Below are 21,812 nucleotides of genomic sequence, written 5' to 3'. Positions count from 1 at the left end.
CTCCATTTAGTGTAATGAGTGACTTCACCATAAGGATACCCAGACTTGGAACCTGAAGCCCTCCATGATAAGAACTGATCACCAAGCATGAAATCACTGTGGTTCAAGGGATCCCCTTTGAAATGCTATTGTTTCCAGGTGTTATGTACTGAAGACTGGAGATACATGTAGCCAAGGACTAACTAGAAAGCCTTGACCTTACAGGGTAGGCACTCTGAAGCAAACCCTTGATCTGTGCACATGCTCAGTGCAGAGGGACCAACGTTTGTTTAAAAGGTATATGGGAGGGAGGGGCTGCAGCACTGAAGGTGTCCGACAAAATGCAACTTTACAAACACCAAGGCCCAGATGTAGGTCGACATTTACCGACCGGTAACGGCCGATTCGGCTGTTACCGACCGGTAAATGGCTATTCTAGATGTAGGTAGCCTATTTTACCGATTCGGTAAATTTACCGAATCGGTAAATTTACAGAATCGGTAAAATACCGAATCGGTATTATTAACGATTCGGTAATTTTGAAATGTATTTGGGACTCTTCTGAGTCCTACAGGCCTTACCGAATCGGTATTTTACCACCCAATCCAATTGGGTGGTAAAATACCGATTCCAGGTGTGCAAGCACATGTGTGCATGCACACCTATGGCATGTGACAGACAGACATGCCCTTAGGGCATGTCTGTGTGCCACATGTCACACATGCCTGAAATCGGGGTGCTAGAGGGTGTCAAAGTGACACCCCCTGCACCCTTGCAACATTCGCTGTTTACCGAATCGGTAAATACCGATTCAGTAATGCCCATTGATTCCTATGGGCTTCAATGCCCATAGTAATCAATGGGCATTACCGAATCGGTATTTACCGATTCGGTAAATACCGATTCCTACAGAATCGGTAATTCAATTACCGATTCTATCTACATCTCCCCCCTTCTATTTTACCGATTCATAAATACCGATTCAGTAAAATTCGGTATTTATGAATCGGTAAAATATACTTACCTACATCTGGCCCTAAATGAGGTCCTGAACAAGAGGGCGACCAGGCCCAAAGCCTTTAAAGAAGCCGGTCTACCTGGCAAATGCCTGACCGAGACAATGCACAGTACATGGAAAACAAGTTGCGTCGAATTCTCCGGAAATCATTAAAAAATCTATATCATAATTTTCGTGCATAAATACTGTATATTAGACATATTCTAGTAGACACTGGATTTCTTCTGATTGTTATTCTGTTTTCGTATGTCACTTATACTTCAACAATAAATAATGTATCTTTTCAGTCACAGACAGACGCTAAATGTCTGGTATTATTAACTCTTTCGAGTTTCCTGCAAAGGAAATTTCCAAGAGTCTATAGCAGGGGTCTTCAAAGTGGGGGGGGGGGCTCAAGTGATCCCACATCATTGAATGGTTTGAAGTCTGGAGTATTTAAGCAAGCTGATGATTTCTTTAAAAATAGAACTGTTTATTTCTAACAAAAGGTACTTCAACAGGTTGTATGAATGCCACTGAAATATTCAGAAATTGCACCACTTGAAAACGCCATTCTGCATCGGCCAAGTGGTTATAAATATTCTCAATATAAAAAATGTCATTAAGCTGACAGAATTGTTAATTAAGTGGAATGATAATTGAACACAGTACATTTTTACTGTCATTGTACAAGACCAACCCTTTAAAGCGGAGGAAAAGTACACATCTCATCTCGAGCCACCTAGATGAATACATTATCATATATTACCGAATGCCAGTCTGCCAGCCAGTGTTTTTTGCAAAACAGTTATCTGAGGACACAGGTATGTCTCGAAGAACATAATTCATTTCCAGTTCTTTCACATATGTTCATAAGAATTCCAAAGTAATTTGACCAGTCAGGGAGCCCTTTTTTCTGGATGATTTTTGGGAAGCACGAGCAAAGGCTGCAAAAGGAGCCTTTGACTCATTACCAGATGTGATTGTATGAACACCACAAATGCATGTTAACAACACTTTCCCTTAGCACACAAGTTGTTACAACAACTTGCCTTAGTATAATCTACTATTCTAACTTTATTGGGAATGTTTTCCCTATTTTTTTTTCATTCCTGCCATTTACAGGAGCACTGTGTATAATTAACGTTTTAAATTGAACACATAAGAATGAATAATATGAGTTCAGTTTTCAAAAATGTAAAAATATCTGAGCTAAATGATTGTATTTACTCAGAATTGTGGCATAAAAAGTGGTAGCTTTAAAAAGTCGGAATCTGAAGCCAAATACCTAAACTTAGCCATACCCCAAGAGAATACATATTTTAAAGATGCCTTTTATAATATACCCAGACCTTGGATGGTTGGTAGTGTGAAGACTTGTCACCACACCACAAACATAGAAGGTGCAGACAATGCCCAACAAGGATAGCATTGCCTTATCATCAGCCGTTGAGAGTACGGCAATGAACTACTCGCAGGCAGCAATGAGGAACACCTGGCCAAACTTCAGGTATTGCAGAACACGGCAGCAAGAGCGGTCCTTAAATCTCCCTCCTCGCTCTCATTCAATCCCCGCCTTAAGGGTCCTACACTGGCTGCCCGTGAAAAAAAGGATCATCTTTAAAACTTGCTGCATAATTCACAAAACTCTCAATGGCAAAGGCCCTATGTACCTAGCAAATAAGCTAAGACGATACGTACCAGCCCAATCTCTCCGCTCATCCAGTAAGCAACTTTTAGCCATACCCAAAGTGCGAACTATCAGAACAGGCATTCTCCAAACTCGGCCCTCAAACATGGAACTCTCTTCCAATCCAGCTACGTGATGAAAGTAATCACAAAAGCTTTCGCAAACTCCTGAAAACTTGGTTTTTCCGACACGAGTGAATCCCTCTCTTACACCCGCTGGTGCTGTGAGACCTACGGGTGATACATGCGCCTAACAAGTACCAAATACAATACAATTGCACCATAAACCTAAAAGGGATTCTACAGAGGAATTATTTGGCCAACAACAAATTTGCTACTACACAGGCACATATCCTTTTGATCACGGCTGAGCTGGAGTTCTGGACTTTTTGGTTCCGTCCAGAGGTGTCAGGGATAACACCCGAAGACCCCGGAGTTCTACCTGTCTCGGTGCACAAATAAACAGAAACACGGGCTTCTCGATGGTGGCGTCAAAGACCAAAGGTTTATTACTGCAGGGACACAGAAGTCACAGAAACTACACACGGGCAGTATCTAGGAGCCTGTTCGATTTGTACAGAAAGGGTTGCTCCTTATATACTAAAAATTGGGCTTCGGGCAAATTCTTTACATGTTAGTACATTCCCAAACCTTTGTGTCCTAAACAATAAATATTTGGCGTTGCACAGGAATCGTCGACAATATCTGATGTCAAAACATTACCAACGAGGGGTTCCCACTTTTCCATCATAATCCCATGTCAACTCTTCATTCAAGACCCGGACCGCCTCATCGTAAATTTCGTTACCTCCCCCTAATAAAGGCCCAGAAGGAAAGGAGCAGAGCCAGGTGCAGAAGATAGAAAGGCAGGATAAGAGATGTTTGTGGGTCGTAAATGGGCAAGGCTACCAGCTTCGGCCGCCTAATCATGATCAGGCCAACGAATACGAGAACCAGTATAGCAGGACTGGCCTCGGGCAGAGGAGGCAGCTTTTGTCGAGTCATGCAGCCATGGCGTGTTCTGTTCTAAGGTGCACGTGTCACTAGCAAGGTGAATCTCCGGCTAAAGCTTACGTGTCCTTAGGTGAAAGGGGTCACTGCGTGTCCATTGTCTACGTGAGGGCAAGAAACACAAAATGGCTTCCGTGATCTAAGATGGATGCCATGGGTAGATCAGAAATGTGTTCATAACAGGAGTGCTCTTGCTCGTAGCACAGCGAAAACACCAGGATATGCTAAATGGATCATTTGCGGTTCACTGATACCAAAATTATGTATTTACGACAATGTTGAAAACACGGGTTCAAATCGTCACGGAACCTCAGACCCTCCTTTTGCCCTAACGTAGGCAATCACTCTATGTCCGAGTCTATCTCTATGCTCATCAGGTCAGTGACATGTTGCTGCATCATCATTCTTTCTCGCGCCTTTTCTCCAAACGCAGGTGGTTTTCTGAAACATGTTGCAGCACAGAGACTACACAAAGCGGGACCACACTGGATAATCAGGCAGCATGAGAATATAAATACTAGGATGACACCAATGACCATCAGAACCTTCCATCCCCACGCTGATATCAGAGTCCAAAACCACTCCATGAAGGACCAGTTTCCCTTGTCTACATGTATAGAGTCGGAAATCTTGTGTAGCTTAGAGATCGCCTCATAGACAGTTGGAGCATTATTGGGAATAAAAACACAGCAGCTCGATTGGATCATTCTGCATACCCCACCTCGATCTGCAAGTATTACATCTAGAACCATACGGTTCTGCAACGTCATGAGTCGATCCGCCTGAAGCTCAGCTGTTACGTTGCTAAGGGCACCAGCAGTTTCGGTAATAGTAGATTCAACTACCCGTGTTAGCTGACGTATATTTCTACTATTAGCCATAGGCCCCCAGAACGGAAGGAAACCTTTGAACAAGTCTCCAGCTTCCTGACCAGCGGTATCTTCCTTGCTGAAGACACCTCTTGCTACTCTGGTCTTGTGATAGTCTGAAGAAGCAGTGTACGTTGGAGGCAACAGTCGAGCAATATAACATGAACCTGAAAAGTCAGCAGGCAGCCATGTATACGCTCTGTCTTGACAGATGAAGTAGGTACCCCTAGCAGTCAGAAAGGCAGGGGAAGAGTTAGACGGAAACACGTAAGTCTCAACGCACTCACTCCTCCCTAGCTGAGCTCTCGGATTTCTCCCATTTCCTTGCAAACAGACCTGACCTCGGTGAGGCACGACCCAGATTGGAGTTGAGCTTTTACGCTTGCTTTCTCCCAAACTAAGGCGATACTCTGTAGAGTTCCAACTCAAATATACCCGTAATTCATCTCTAGGGTAAGATGGAGTATTATTGACGTCCTTGATCATGTCAATAATTCCCTGGACTAAAGCTTTGTTGGCAGAGTTGTATTTAGTGGAACGTGGTGGACGCGGAGGATAGGTCTCAAGGGCATAGGCAAAAATGGTCTGAAAGGCCTGAAATGATCCATTATAGCTAAAAGGCAATACTAGATAGGGAATGCCTTTATCCATAGTGTGGGGTATCAAGCCACACACCCAGCAGTCTGTAGTGTTAACTACCAGTTGGTGTTGGTGCAGGAGCTGTACAAATGTGTTGTTAATGAATTCTGAGCGTCGAGCTTGTTCGTGTTCAGGAAATGAGTGAAAAGAATGCATAGAAGAAACAGTAGAAGTAGCAGGATCAAGGGGAGGTACTGTAGTTACCGGCATAAAAATTAAATGCACACCAAAAACGATTCCACCCACCAACGTTATCAAAACAATTAAAAACGTAACTGCACATTGCATTAGAAAGCATTTGCTGTGAAGAATTCTGTACAGTCTATTTCTGCGAACATAAATTACATTTTCTCGTTGCAGCTCAGGAAGCTCCATCTTCTACAATCCGCTCGCGACCACTGATGATGTGTACGTAGATGAAAATGCCTCTATCAGCCCTGGGAGTTCCCAGAACTAACAGAAAGATCGACCTTGTGTCTGACCCCCGCAGATTCAACTAGGCACACAGCCACGACCCTACGGCTACCCAGACGGCAAGGCAATTTTAAAACAATAAAACAATAGCAAACTTCCTGGCTGGAGGCAAAGTGTTCAAAATTTCAAATGTATAAAATAGGCAGTTTCCTGCTTTATTTGTCCATATTGTGAGATCGTAAATTGTATCTCAGTTTAGCAGGAGCTGTTTGATCTGGAAACAGTGTATTTTCAGCAGACGTTGCAATGTTCAGGTTCGCAGTTGGCAAATGTTCTTCTGATGCAGAGGACAAATGTTCAGAGTTCAAAGGAACAGTTTCAGGAGGAGAGCCAGAGTTCGATGTGTCAGTTATTAGTTCGGCATCGCTGAAAGGGAGAAACCTGGGTGTTCGTTCAAACTCAGAGGCACCGATTCCCTTCTTCACCCAGTTATCGTAAGGAAGTGGCAGGGGCACACGTTTGACATGTGTCGTGTGTATCCAATTTTTCCTTCCGGCCACACGAATAGCAGTTCTCGTCGCTAGCAGCACCTGGAAGGGGCCGACGAATCTGGGCTGAAGATTCTTTGTTCTTGCAAAATTCCTGATGACGACTTGATCCCCAGGTTTCAGCTGATGACCTGGACTCTCCGGTGGCTTTGGCAATGCATCGAAAACCTGTTGGTGAATAAGACTCAATTTAGCAGTCAAGTCGAAAAGGTAATCAATTAACATTGGATATTCCAGCTGTCTGAACTCTTTTGGCCTAGGCACTCCCCAAATATTGGCAGGACGACCGAATACAATCTCATAAGGGCTAAGCCCTACTCGAGAATGTACAGTCGCTCTTGTGGATAACAGAGCCAAAGGCAGTGCATCTGGCCAGGACAAACCCGTGGATGCCTGTATTTTAGCAAGTTTTAGTTTGAGGGTGCCATTGTAACCCTCAACTAAACCAGCGGACTGGGGATGGTTCGCACTGTGAAATTTCTGCTTGATCCCTAAACCGGCACACACACTCTGCATAACTTTCCCTACGAACTCACTTCCGTTATCTGACCATACAATCTGTGGCATACCATACCTAGGGAAATATTCTTTGAGAAGAATTTTGGCAGTGGACAAGGCAGTATTGTCCTTCAATGGATATGCTTCGATCCATCTGGAGAAAGCACAAACTACCACTAGGACGTATTTTAGATTGTTGCACCGATAACATAGTGCATTTCGTAACTCAGAAAAACTCTCCTGACATTCAGCAGACCATGGCACCGGACTCGGAACACCTTTCCCAGTCAAAGCTACCAATGGTTTTGCCAAAAGAGAAAAATTTGGGATCCACTGCCTACAGTATGAGGTAATACCTAAAAAGGCACGGACTTCTCTCTGTGTGCGGGGAACATTCATCTGCGTAATTGCTTTTATTCTCTCTGGGGTCAACTTCCTTCCCTCCTTTGACAAGAGATGACCTAGGTAGGTCACTTCTTGGCAACAATATTGCATTTTCGAAGGTGACACCTTGTGATTCAAATTAGACAAATGATGCAATAACGAAATTGTAGCTGCTTTGCAAGTTTCCTTGTCATCGGCAGCCACTAGAAGATCATCTACATACTGCACTAAAGCAGAACCAGGAGGAAGTACAAAAGAATCTAACTGACTTTTTAATGCCTGACTGTAAATGGATGGACTCTCACAATAGCCTTGTGGAGCACGTTTAAACCTGAAGCTTCGACCTCCTAAAGTGAAGCCGAAAATATCTCTGCTTTCTTCGGCTATCGGAATGCTGAAAAAGGCATTCTTCAAGTCGATAACTGAAAACCATGTGGCTGTAGCAGGAATCAACGTTAACAATGCAGTAATGTCTGGAACCACAGGAAACTGCGGAACCACAATTTTATTAACCTCTCTGAGATCGATAACAAACCTATACACTGGAGGCTTTGAAGGATCAGTACGTTTCAAAATTGGCAATACAGGACTGTTACAGACATTTCCTCTAGTTTCCTCAACCACACCTTTCTTAATCAAATCTTGCACAATCAATAAAAATGCACGTTCACCTTCACTAGAAATCTTATATTGAGGAATTCGTGGAAATTTTACATTTGTTTTCAAAGTGACTACATATGGTGGGATTTCCAAAAGGCCTACATCGTTAGGACCAGTCGCCCAAAGAGTATCAGGGAGTGAACGCAGCTCTGGCGGGAGTGCATCCATTGACAAATATATCGGAGAGGTGATTCTTTTACCCAATGTAAGCTGTACTCCTGACGGAGAACAATACAATGTCGCATATAGTCGTTTTAACAAATCTAAACCAAGCAGATTTTCATTACAACCGGTTGCCAAAATTAAGGGTGCTTTCAATTGACACGGTCCAACAGAAATAGACAAAGGACCAGATACGTGGTTGTAAACAGGGGCGCCTGAAAAACCTACTGAAACATTTGTTAAGCCGGACAAAGGTGCGCCAGGGAGTTTCGCATGAATGATAGAACTTTTTGCTGCACCAGTATCCAACAGAAACGGTTCGACTACACCTGATGTTGCTACTGCGACATAAGGCCCACTCTGATCCACTGGAACTGATACTACTCCCTCTCTTTGTCCACGGCTGTCCTAGTACTCACTTTGCTGAAATCCCTCATCATTTTCACAATAGTCCTCAACATGATACTGTTGCGATCTATTTTGTTGGGCAGACTGTCCATTTCGCTGATCAAAAATGATTGGAAGGACGATCATTCGTTTGTGGAGGCATAGCACCTCGTCCTCGACCTCTAGAATTTTGCACAAAACCACCACGACCTCTCTGAGCTGCTGCAGCGTTATTCTGCGCTAAAACAGGACACTCATTCTTATAATGACCCTCTTTCTTACAATATGCACACTGGTTCCACTGATATTGCGGCCTCGGTGAACTATAATCTGTCCTTTGATATGACCCTTGCTGTGTATTAGTCTGATTCATACGAGGCGGATATGCTTGCTGTAAAAGAACTTTAGTTTTTAAATCTTTCGTCTTCTCTGATTTTTCTTTCTCCTCTTTATCCCTATTTTCATAATACTGGGCAGTTGCAAGTATTTGCGCAGTCGTAGAGACAGCCCACGCACTCTCGGAATCTTTCAATTTATTACTAAGTTCTGGCAACAGATTGTGTACAAATTTATCAACGAATAGTCTCTATCCTCCTTCTGTGCTCATATCCTGACCACTGTGATCTATAAAAGTCTCTTCGAACCTTGTGAAAAAGTCGGAAACACTTTCGTCTTTCTTCTGCCTGCATGCGGACAACTTGTCCCAGTTAACACGCAATGCTGGCATCAGAGTCTTCATTAATTCAATTATCCTACCTGGAAGATTAGCAATTAGAGGTTCGGGTTTGGAACCACCTATTTGCTGACCATCTGCTGCAATTATAGTTGCCCAATCACCACCTAGGGCAACGGGATGATTCTCTTTACGAATTTTAGCCCAAATTGGTTGCGGAAGTACATTTCCAAATAACATGTCAATGTCCGCTAAATTCATCACACAAGCCTCAACTGTCTGCGCTAACTCCTTATAATATCCGGCTGGATTTTTACGCGGATCTGGCAAGGCCTGTTTCACTGCTAACACTTCGGCTCGCTTCCACGGAATGTGTATCCACACTCTCTGGAATTGCGCCGGAGCGGCTGCAATACCACGGAGCGCATCAGCTTGCACAGCTTCACGCCAAATTGGAGGAACCTCCCTCATTGGATATTGGCGATTTTGCTTCGTACTATGTTTCTCTAAATCTCTCGGTGAACGAAGGGATGGATCATTCCTATAGCTTAAAATTAGTTCCATCGCTTCTTTTATATCCTGACCAACTATTGTACCAGCAGCAAACTCTTTCTGAACATTAATTAATTCTTCTAGATTCGATTCAGAGTCATCTTCTTCTAATTCCTCACGTAAAAGAGAGCAAGTCTCGTCGAACACATATCGTTCTGTTGGTTCTTTCCATTGCATAAATGTATCTAATACATCTCTTGTACTATATCTCCTACTCTTCGAAATCCATCTAAGAGCTGTGGAATCTAATATTCCCCGTTCCTCAGTGCTTGGAAGTTGACTACGTCTCTGTACAGAGTCAGAGGTAGGAGTCTTAATCAGAGTTTTATAGAAGGGAGACAGAATATTCGAGACAGAATCAGTGATTCTTCGACGAACAGAAAGTGGAGTCATAATACTAGCAGAAGCAGAAAACACAGTAGCAGTTGGAACAGATAAAACAGGAACAGTAGGAGTGTCAGGCAAAATAGTTTGTGAAACAGCAGGTGTAAGTGATACAGGTATAGGCAAAGAAGCCGGCAACCCTGGAAGAGGGGGTGCCGAAGGAACATTAACATTGACCACAGGAGGTACGGGAACTTGATTCTGGGGAGCAGGAGCAGGAATACCAGGTTGTCCAGCAACCGGTAATTGAACATTCGGTAAAGGTGGAGCCGTAGCACCCTGTGCATACGGTGGGGGTGACCGTAACAAGTAAGACAACAGAGGATCGTTTTCGGGGTCCTCTACTATCTTAGCTGTACTCGATGGCAAGGCAGGATAGCACTTGTCTATCGCTAAATTACGCTCTCTAGTAGCCACCTCCATTGCTTTCTCAGACTCGTTGAGTTGCAGCTGCTTAGCAGCCTGTTCTAAAGTCAACTCTTGCTCTTTCTGTTCTTTCTTCAACTTTTTAATTTCTCTCTGTTTAGATTCTTTTCGCCAGTAACAGAAAGAATCAAACATTGCCGGCCGGGCTTTCTTCTTAAACAATTTCACTTCCAAATTATCAAGGACCTCGGGTTCAAAACTACCATGCAGTGGCCAACTAAGGACACCGTCTTTTTCCGTATATCGGACCCACACCTCATTATAAGATATAGGACCCACACCGTGTTTACAATAAAGATCATATAGAGGAGTTCCGATCGGAGGAACCAGACATGAGTCTTCCAACCGGGAGTCACTGTTGCAACCAAAACACGACAACATACAATTTTTCCGACTTACCATTTTATAATCCGGAACACAGAACGAACAAACACAAACAAAAATGTGGACTCGAACCAAGAACTTAGGCCTACCAGAAGCGAACAAATGTATCGATACCCAAACTAAACCAATAGATTATCGTAACTAGAACAACCAGTGATAATCTTACGAAACCAAACCAAACCAAGAACTAAAAAGGATTTTACCCAAACAGGAACAACCCTTACGAAGTAACCAACTAGCAACCACTTAATACTTAACTGAGGCACTGAAGACGTCACCAAGGAGAAACCTGTCACGTCTCGCCGTACTAAGGACTGCACCTCGGGTCCAAGACAGGGCGACGGTCAAGGCAACGGACCACTGCAGCCGTCCTGAACGGGAACCCTTGTGGAAGAGAACGTCGGGCCACTTTTGCGATATGCCGGGATCGATGAAGTGGGGCGCCTCCCTCAGGAATCTTCACACGAAGCTTCTCGAACTCTTCAGGCTTTTGGACTGGTACCGAATGACGTCGCCCCACATTGGGCGCCAATTGGAGTTCTGGACTTTTTGGTTCCGTCCAGAGGTGTCAGGGATAACACCCGAAGACCCCGGAGTTCTACCTGTCTCGGTGCACAAATAAACAGAAACACGGGCTTCTCGATGGTGGCGTCAAAGACCAAAGGTTTATTACTGCAGGGACACAGAAGTCACAGAAACTACACACGGGCAGTATCTAGGAGCCTGTTCGATTTGTACAGAAAGGGTTGCTCCTTATATACAACAAGCATTTGCAATGCAATAGGTCTCGCATTGTTAAAACTTTGACCTATTGGCATTGTAAATGACAATGTCTTTTATTATTACAGGTTTCTGAATCCCATAAATGAAATGCATTGTTATTTACAATGTAAATCGCTCAATTTCTCTCAAATGCGAGACCGATTGCATTGCAGAAGAGTGTTTATTTTCTCTTGAGGGCTCCTGCACGTTATCACGCAAGTTGCCACATGACATCTGCATGATTAAATGAGCAGTAGCACCGTTTGGACATTCCCACTGCCTGCAGCAGAAAAATGGAAAGAGGCTGGAGAACGCAGTGAAGGTAGAGAAATTAAATGTGTATGAGGATGACATGACCTCCAGTCCCGAAGCCGGCTTGGAGTTGGAATCCAGTCCCCAAAGTCCCTAGAAGCATCTGCTGCAATCCGAACCGAAAGAAAGCTGCTAATGAAAGTGTTAGGCTTTTTTATTTGAGACGCAACGTCTAACACTACAGGAATATGCAAGAGAGGAGTGGGGCTTGTTTGACTGAAATGTAGTCTCTTCCTTCAATGGAAGAAGGATGAGCATGTCTCCACATCTATATGAGCAGCTGCCCTTGACACGGTGGAGAATACTATTCACACTTTAATGACTGTGAATGAATGCCTCTGAATGCGAAAAGACCACATAACAGGGAGTGTAGAGGCGTATAAATGTTAACAGTTTCCAGCATGTGTGAGGCCCTTCCACCTCATACTTTACTCCCTCCACACTGTAATCACCCCGTGTCTAGGAGACACAACGCCCTTTTAAATGAAGTAATTCATCAGACAATCTTCCCGTCAAAAGTGAAAGAACAATGTTACAAGTCAATTAATTTGCCATTTCACCAGTGCAATCATATGTGCACATTGCACGCATATAATACAACTCAGCTATCAAGCTGAATTGAATTACTTTGAAACAGTAATTATTTGCGGCAACCTGTGTGCCTGCGGTTAATGTTTGTGTCCCCGCCAGGCATCGAATCCAAAGCATGCAGGAATAGCTTTGGAAAGACGCCTAAACATGCTTGACTCCTATCAAAAGAAGCCCAACGCTAGGAAAGGTAAGGGCAATAAATGCAAGCAGTGGCAGAAAGTAACAATCGTAAAGAAGCTGAAGAAATGCATCTTCGCGAGCACATGCTGCCTTCAAAGGCCATTTACGTGGTTCCTATGCCAGTGACTTTGCCGCTTCCGACACTATAGCGTTTGGAACCGGTGGCACTGCTGTTTGTGATTAGTGGGGGTCGGGTCAGGGGTGTCATGTGGTGCCGGGGACGCAGCAGTATCGGAGGACACAGAGCTCGTCCGATACAATTAAAGTGAAAGCGGAGCATGCAACGTTGTTAAAACAAGTATTCACCAATAGACATCAATAAGCGCTGTTGCTTGCCAAAGATAAAAAAAAAGTCTTTAATGTTGAAAAATGCCAACGCATAGTGAATAGTACAGCTTTCCAATCCTTCAAAATGGCCTCTTCCGAAGTTGAATTACAGATTCACCGCTTTTACAATGAATGCACAGAATTGCATGCTGCACATCATACTTTCTTTCAGATTTAACCCGAATATGCCTGAAGTTTCAAGATAGCCTCCAGGTCCCATTCCATTGTTTACGGGTGTTAGGGCTTGCCACATGTACATGGTTACACTGACGCACAGGCTATAATTCTGCACCTCGTGCTATCCTACAGGTTCTCTACGAATATGCCTAAATTTTCAAGATGTGCGCTTGGTTTCTACAGGAGACAGGGAATGCGACTCATGCATAGTTACACTGAGGCCCTCCCACTTCCAACGATCAGTCAGAATGCCGGGCAGAAATATATAGGGAAGGCAAGTAACTCAACAAGTTGCCGCCGGGCCGCCGCGCTGCCTGCGACGACCCGGAAGCGGTTGGGCAGCCGGCCAATCGCAGCGCGGCCCCAACCGGAAGTCCCGCCCCCATCGCGGCGCGCGAGAGAAGAGACTGTCCGAGGAGCCCCGAGGGCTCCTGATCGAGTCCCGGTCCCGAGATGGGGGACCGGGTGAAGAGCGGCCAGGCGCATGAAGAAGGCGGGGCTCTCATGTGGTGAGAGTGCCCCGCAAAGCGCAACCGCCGCCCGAGAGGCACGCCCGCCAGAACAGGTGAGTGTGTTGCGGAGGAGGAGGGGTGAGTGGGGGTGGGGTGTGCGCGTGTGTCTGTTGTAGTGTGTCTGTGCGTGCGTGTGTCTGTCTGCGCGTGTGTCTGTTAAAGGGGGGTGCGTGTGTGTGTGTGTATGCAGTGTGTGTATGTGCGCATGCGTGCGGAAGCCTTTGTGTGAATGCGAATAGCAGGCAGGGCGACGCGACGTGCGCGCTCACGAGCTGCAATCTCCAGGAGGACAGGCTCGTCACAGTCTGATGTCCACACCATTCCCAGAAAAGTGGCAACATAAGTTGTCTCGCATAGACAGCAAAAGCTTCGCTTTTGCTTTCGTCTAGGCGAGACCTAAAAAATTGGGCTTCGGGCAAATTCTTTACATGTTAGTACATTCCCAAACCTTTGTGTCCTAAACAATAAATATTTGGCGTTGCACAGGAATCGTCGACAATATCTGATGTCAAAACATTACGAACGAGGGGTTCCCACTTTTCCATCATAATCCCATGTCAACTTTTCATTCAAGACCCGGACCGCCTCATCGTAAATTTCGTTACCTCCCCCTAATAAAGGCCCAGAAGGAAAGGAGCAGAGCCAGGTGCAGAAGATAGAAAGGCAGGATAAGAGATGTTTGTGGGTCGTAAATGGGCAAGGCTACCAGCTTCGGCCGCCTAATCATGATCAGGCCAACGAATACGAGAACCAGTATAGCAGGACTGGCCTCGGGCAGAGGAGGCAGCTTTTGTCGAGTCATGCAGCCATGGCGTGTTCTGTTCTAAGGTGCACGTGTCACTAGCAAGGTGAATCTCCGGCTAAAGCTTATGTGTCCTTAGGTGAAAGGGGTCACTGCGTGTCCATTGTCTACGTGAGGGCAAGAAACACAAAATGGCTTCCGTGATCTAAGATGGATGCCATGGGTAGATCAGAAATGTGTTCATAACAGGAGTGCTCTTGCTCGTAGCATAGCGAAAACACCAGGATATGCTAAATGGATCATTTGCGGTTCACTGATACCAAAATTATGTATTTACGACAATGTTGAAAACACGGGTTCAAATCGTCACGGAACCTCAGAGCCTGGGACTAGGTTAGTAGAAACTTGTTGTGAAACCGCTGCAATGGTGATCCATTTCTAAAGGTCTTCATTTGTAAAATAATATATGGTGGCTCAATCGTTAGCACAAAATACTGTGGCTGTTGCTATTGAAAGTTGGTCGGCTGAATACCGGAGCTGCACAATTTTGATTCTACCTGTTGCCTTTTTAAACCACCACCAGCTACTCCTTGTCCTTTTATATCACTCTTGCAGCTTGCAGCTTGTAGCTTTCTGCTTTCTCCCTTCGTCACAGTTTTTGTGTATTTCTCTTCTCTTCTGCTTTCTCTTCCCTTTGTGTGTTTCCATCTCTTGCTGTGGTACAAAGTCAGACAATAAAAAATGTGTCCCCAAAAATTAGAGCCAGTGGGCCCCACCTACAACCACCGGCTCAAATGAAGCACCTCATTGGTGTAATAAAGGTACTAATCCTTTTCTGATTGAACTCTATAGGACTCTAGTCAACGTCATGAACTCTATATCTCTTCACCTATGAGGTCATAGAGGACATCCATCCTTTCTTACAACATCAGAACAGCAAGCTTGATTTAGAGTTGGATGGAGATGGATATTGTTACAATTTGTGGAGAAGTTCTGAAACTAGTGGCAAATATATGGGTGGGATTATTGTTTTTTTTTTTTATTAGTTCAGTTCAAAGTCAAATACAAAATACGATGGAACACAGAGGGACATCTATACATTTAGACTTATTGTACAAATAAACAAAAAAGAAAAAGTAATACAATAAAGGATACAATACCATCATAAACGATCGGACATATAGTCACTCTAATGGGCCCAAATAATCAATCATTGCCTGCCAAATTTTAATCCCCCTTTGCCTTTTCCTAGGAGATTTAATACAATTCAGGTTATATTCTAAATAAAAAACATTATAGAACTTTACCCTCCACATCTCATATACCGGTGCTTCCGGTTTCAGCCACATTGAAGCAATGCATAGGCGAGATACAGCCATAGCCATAAATAAAAGATGTCTATTTTTATAATATCCTAGAAAAAAATCAGTGTCATTAGATAAACCAAACATAATCAGCTCTCTGGAGATTACCACATCACAATTTAAAATATAAGATAGAAATTGTTCAATAGATGTAAAAAATGGTTTTAACACTGATCTGGGTGTGATTAACGGCATCAGATTTAAATATCTTGAACTATACAATCTTAGGATCACCTTTATGTGGGATATCATGAAATGTGGTTGATTTAGATTAGTGTGGTGAAGGATAATTTTCAGATCTGAGAAGAAGCTGCTCAATCTGGGGGAGCAGCCAACAGAGACATTTCCTATTCCATGTACTAGAGGAAATGCCAGTGGTGGACTCTCCAGATTTTTAACTTACTAAACAAATCAAACAGTATTCCAGTACTGAAATAATTACACTGATGATTCTAATGATTATTAGAAGTTTTATTGATTAGCTCAAGAAGTAGACCTGGATCAAGAAGTAGACCTGGATCACACTGAGCGGTCCACTAACTGTACAGTTGTCCAGTCAGTCTTCTTACAGGTTCTTCAACACTTGTGACAATATACCATCATGTACCAGTTTATCCCTTTTGTACAACAGAATATCACTCTGGAAAGCCACAACATGGTTTATACCGGTCAACATCTTTTTCATAACATGCTGAATAACCACTGAGGGCATGCCAATACTAATGCCATTCTTAGATATCTAAATGCTCTTGCAACATCACAAACAATGTTAGATGTCTGCTAAGAGATTGCAAAACGTTTTGAAAATACGTCTTGGATAGATTGGTGAAGTACTTGCACGCCTCTAATGAATTTAACATGAGATTGATGTTAGGCAAAGGATGACGTTCCACCTAGATACAGTCTTTCAAATCACACAAATCCACACACATGCACATTTTCCAGTTAGATTTCATGCAAGAACAATGGGACTTACCCATTTAGATGCTTTTATAAGTTCAATAACTCCTATCTCTATCAACTTCAGGAATGGACCCTTCCTTTAAAATGATGTGGTGTGAGAAGCCTTTCAATTTTCCCAGCTTTTCTTGAAACACTTACGGAATATTTCTCTCCAGTTTTCCACTTTAGAATTATGTACTGTGAACACTTGTTTCTTTATATTAGGGTCTAGCATAATTTCCAATTTTCTTTTTTCCTTCCAACGCAAGAGCAATCTACCTTTCTCCACCACAAAGATATGGTATCATTTCTTTACCTTTAAAAATGTGCACAGATTGAAAACAACCTATCATGGGTAATTCTACACCACAACAACCTACTGGGGAAATACCAGTTTGTTCTAATTTCTCCTTCGGTGACGTCTCATACACATATTTGTCTATTAGTGTACAGTGAGCAGGATTCAGCCCATATGTCCACACATACACCTGCAATAGATTGTACTTCTTACCATTATGTGTCTCTAAAGCATTAATAGCTCTTTCATAAGTGTCTACATCATCTTTATCATCATCCTGTGTATCAGGAAAATGCAAACTCCTCAAAGTGTTTCTACCCTCGATAACCCAAATGATGCTTAAGTAGGGATAGTTTTCTCTTAGAAGTAAAAGCCTCACCATCTATTGCTTCCAAATCTGTTTTAAAAGCATCCTTCCAATCATCTCGTAGAATTGTGGGCTGACCAGGATGCTGCAAAAACTACAGAGGAGCAACTACATAACGACAGTAATTTCACTAAAAGCTTCAGGGGAAGATTTACAAGAAAGTGACTCAGTTCATTCCGCAAGCGCTTTGGCTGCACCATGCTGCACCACGCTGCAGCACTTTCAGAGCACAGGAATGTGACATTTTTACAATGATATGTCACATTCCTGTGCTTTCCCCTGCGATAATAACCAAACAGCTGCCATGCGCCGGCACAGGCACCCTCGCACCGTGGTCCAAGGTTCACTCGTCATAGGGAGACTGTTTCTGTGCAGGAAGGGACACCTTCCTGCTCGAAAACATCACTATAGACATTTCCCTCTTTCAATGCGTGCTGTAGAATACAACAGTGACTCATTTAAAAACAACAAATTCATATAAATATACTGGTATCCGATGTCTACAAGGTTAAAAATAATCAACTAATATAAGAAAAGTCTTCACTGTTGATTAATTTCTTAATTGCTGCACAACTACACTTAAAAACCATACATTCATATAAATACAGCTGTTACAACCCTTGTCTATTTCTTGCTTGCATTTTTGAATAGTTTTGTACTTCTCCTGTTTTAATGTGAACAAGATTGATAAAGACTGCTGTCTTCCTCTTTCTGTTTTTTTAATTTTTAATTTGGCAGTGAGTGACAGCCAATTGAAGAGGAAACTCACGTTCTGGTAAAGAATTACTCCCAAAAGGCCTTTATTTGTGAAATGACCTTTAGTTTTGTGTAAATATGCTTAGGTGGTAATGAGCAATAAAGCTTGTTTACGCTGCCTCTTGTTATCATGTTTTGCCGCTGCATGTTAATATAAAGCAGGGTACTCGAGTGGGCCCTCGTGCGCTCGCCAAGATGTACATCCAACTTGGAATTCTGGCAGAAAACAAAAGACAAATAATTCTTCCTCCATGAGAGAAAGCTAGGAATACTTTCACAGATTTCAGCATGGAAGAAGTCCTATGGAAGTAGAAAGGCAGAAAAATGAGTAAGAGGCAAGATGGAGGACTTTCCGAGGACAGGGAGTAAAGTCCAAGGTTAATGATAGGGAGAGGGGGTGTAGGTAGTAAACACAAAATGAGAAAGAACAAAAAATAGACGTGGCGCAGCAAGAGGAATTACAAACGTTGCAAGAGGAAACATACATATCCTACGGAATCTTGTACGCGCTATATAAAACTTTATAAATACAAATAAATACATGTTTACAGTGCAGTAGAGGTTGGGAATACAATATATATATGTTTGAAAGTAATTGATAGAAAGAGAAACAAAAGACAGGAGCGAAATGGAAGCCATTACGTGGCAGTGGATGAATGTGGAGGAGTTGAAAAGCAGAGCTATGCATTTAGTACAGAGGGGCTAGGCAGTATAGGCAGCCCATCCAGGCCTAAAGAGTAGTAGTAGAATAACAGTGACAATAAAGATCTTAGGGCCAGATGTAGGTGGCCATTTACCGACCGGTAACGGCCGATTTCGGCCGTTACCGACCGGTAAATGGTCATTCCTGATGTAGGGGGCCTATTTTACCGATTCGGTAAATTTACCGAATCGGTAAAATACCGAATCGGTAAAATACCGAATCGGTAACTTCCATAGGTAGGTGGGACTCTTCTGAGTCCCAAAGGCCAGTCAGATTCGGTATTTTATCACCCAATCCTATTGGGTGGTAAAATACCGAATACAGGTGTGCATGCACATCTGTGCATGCACACCTGTGCAATGTGACACACAGACATGTCCTTAGGGCATGTCTGTGTGCCACATGGCACACAAGTCCGGAATTGGGGTGCTAGAGGGTGGCAAAGTGACACCCCCTGCACCCTTGCAAAATTCGGAATTTACCGAATCGGTAAATACCGATTCGGTATTCCACATTGATTCTTATGGGCTTCAAGGCCCATAGGCATCAATGGGGGATACCGATTCGGTATTTACAGAATCGGTAAATACCGAATCTTACCGATTCGGTATTTACCGATTGTAAATTACCTACAATTCTCCCCCTCTAATTTACCACTTCTTAAATACCGAATCGGTATGATTCGGTATTTTAGAAGTGGTAAATTAGAATTACCTACATCGGGCCCTTAATATCTTCACCTAGGAAGTTAAAGTCTGGGTTGTGGATAGAAAAAGAGAAGTGCAGCCTAGATAGAACAATTTTGATTGACTGCGTTTCTAACGCGGGCCTGGATGGTTAATATCTTTTCTGGATGGAGTTCTGCGCCCGGTCTCCCTTTCACACTCACTCTTTTGCCATGGTATGGCCTTCAACGTTCCTCAGGGCTCAGCCTCACCTTGGATCCTATTAGTCTGTATGGACCACATTTGGGAGAGCTAATACATTCCTTTCGCTGTCAAGAGCTTTGGTATGGCAATAATATTCTATCAGAAGACGAGCAGTACCATCGATCATCTAAGAATCATCAGTGGATGATAAAAAACTCTCAAAGTGAAAGTTTAATAAAACAGAGTGCTTACTGTTTGGATGAGCTGCATTTTCTGGATATTTTAGCACAGACCCACAAAGTAAGTGGACGTAGCGGGCACCGGGCATTTCCCCGGTGGAACGGAGGGGTGGGGACCGGTTTTGTTCCCCCAGGGGCTGGTTTTGTAGCAGTGCAGCAATATTGGCCTCCTGTCAGAAAAGAGGGAGAGGTGTTTTTTGCTAGCACCTATTTGCCCCCCACCTCCCTCCCAGGCATGAGTAGGCCAGTGGTGTTACAAGACCTGCTTGTGCACCCCTGCAAGGAATGGTGAGGGGGCTCCTGGAAAGCCAATCCCTCGCAGTCATCAACTACCCTGTGGCCTTGCGTCACCTTTGCCTCTTGCATCCCCATGACAGCAGCAGGAGTTTCCATGATACATCTATTGCCAAAGAGTAGAAAGGTATTTTTGTGGGATAAGCATGTGCTACATTCATGAACACTGAATACTGAGCTGTGATCATACTCTTTCATATAATATTATTATAGTTTTTATTAACAAAATGTAACTTTAGGGCCTACTCCCACAACACCAAAGTAATAGTAAGGCACAAAGTTAGTTATTTCTATTTCAGTCATGCAAGTTAACTACCATAAATTCATGGAGCTTCCATTTCAATAAGACTGACAGTTCCTCTTTCCACTTAATGCCTTATTGTGAGTGACCAGGAGGAAAACCAGTCTGTCTGTGACTTAATGTCCACCCAGAACTTCACTTCTAGGGATACAAATGATAGTATGGCTAGTGGTATTTTAAACATCGCAAATAATAAAACACATAGATACCGTAATACAGATATATGTAATGGCCCACGCAGGCTTGGGCAATATGGGTAATTTCTGTTTTGGATAATAGACAAAGACACTGGAATAATAAAATTCTGCAGCTGTGTCATTTTCTATATTACTATGCATTTACTACACATCTCACCATCTGCTGCATTAGTTACAGATTTCAGCAACACAAAATTTGTGTCCAACTCAAACGGATCGGTCGTTACTAAAACCTAAGTGACGTGTTGACATGCAGTAGAAGGCCCTATGCAAAAGTCAACCAACCACCTTTCTGATGCTTTTTACTATATTTGTTTGTTAAATTGGTACAGAATAGGTCAGTCTTTTGCATAGGTAGTGTTCATTTGTTAAAAAATGCCAACATTATGCAGTACTAATAGCACAAAATGTGACACATTACGTCACATAATTTGCCTTTTCTTGCCACATAATTTAGTCAACCCTGCTGTATAATTTGATCTTTCCATTCTGCATAATTCCAATGGCCCTCGTAAAAAATGTACATTATTGTTGAGGGGTTCACATTCAGTAAAAGATGACCACACCTGTTCAACGCATGTCCTTAGATTAAAAAAAATCACATGCCGCTACAGAACTCCTCTCCTTAGTTTATTGCAAATGTATGGGACACCATACCTTCATTTAACTATGCCAAACAGAGCCACATAGTTCAAGTCAGCTTTTCTGTGACATTTCATTGTTTACAGCAGCTAATGTGTGACATTTTCAGGCCTTACATGTGACACTTACTGACACCATTTGGAAAACAATGTCTTTCAACCAAGCAGTTGCTTTTTATGTACACACAGCATGAATATTCCCCGATGCACGTTCAAGGACCCTTTTCGGGAAACTTACCCTATATATGTCACAAGTTTTACCTAGAAATACAAATTGACTTCATTTGAACCTCTAACAATATCATGACTCCCTTTCAGCAATAACTCCTGTACGTCCGCCTGCAACTATCATCACCTACTCAATAAAATGATGTGCTTGCTCCTCTTCCTCGCCCCTCTTTGGTATCCCTGATTGCCTGATTATACACAAGGAAAGGATTTTATTTAGAAAACTATAATAGCCACTGCTGCTGTACACTCTTACTATTGGAGCAGCCACCAGTATGAAAACACAAATGCACTTTGTGGAACCATGAAGGAAAAGCGTCCATGCTCTATATGTGTACAATACATTATCAATTA

General features: G+C 43.1%; 1 protein-coding gene across 1 annotated transcript in view; it reads right to left on the bottom strand.

The window, feature by feature from the left end:
• The window catches only part of LOC147729256 (SH3 and multiple ankyrin repeat domains protein 2-like), a 2,641,300-nt gene that overhangs the window by 2,357,699 nt on the left and 261,789 nt on the right, over positions 1–21,812 (bottom strand). The gene's annotated exons all lie outside the window — the stretch shown is intronic.

Source organism: Lissotriton vulgaris, chromosome 2_2, assembly GCF_964263255.1.
Source record: "Lissotriton vulgaris chromosome 2_2, aLisVul1.2, whole genome shotgun sequence".
Taxonomy (NCBI): Eukaryota; Metazoa; Chordata; class Amphibia; order Caudata; family Salamandridae; genus Lissotriton; species Lissotriton vulgaris.
Note: the sequence above shows the minus strand (reverse complement) of the source record. Positions and strands in the feature narration are given on the sequence as shown.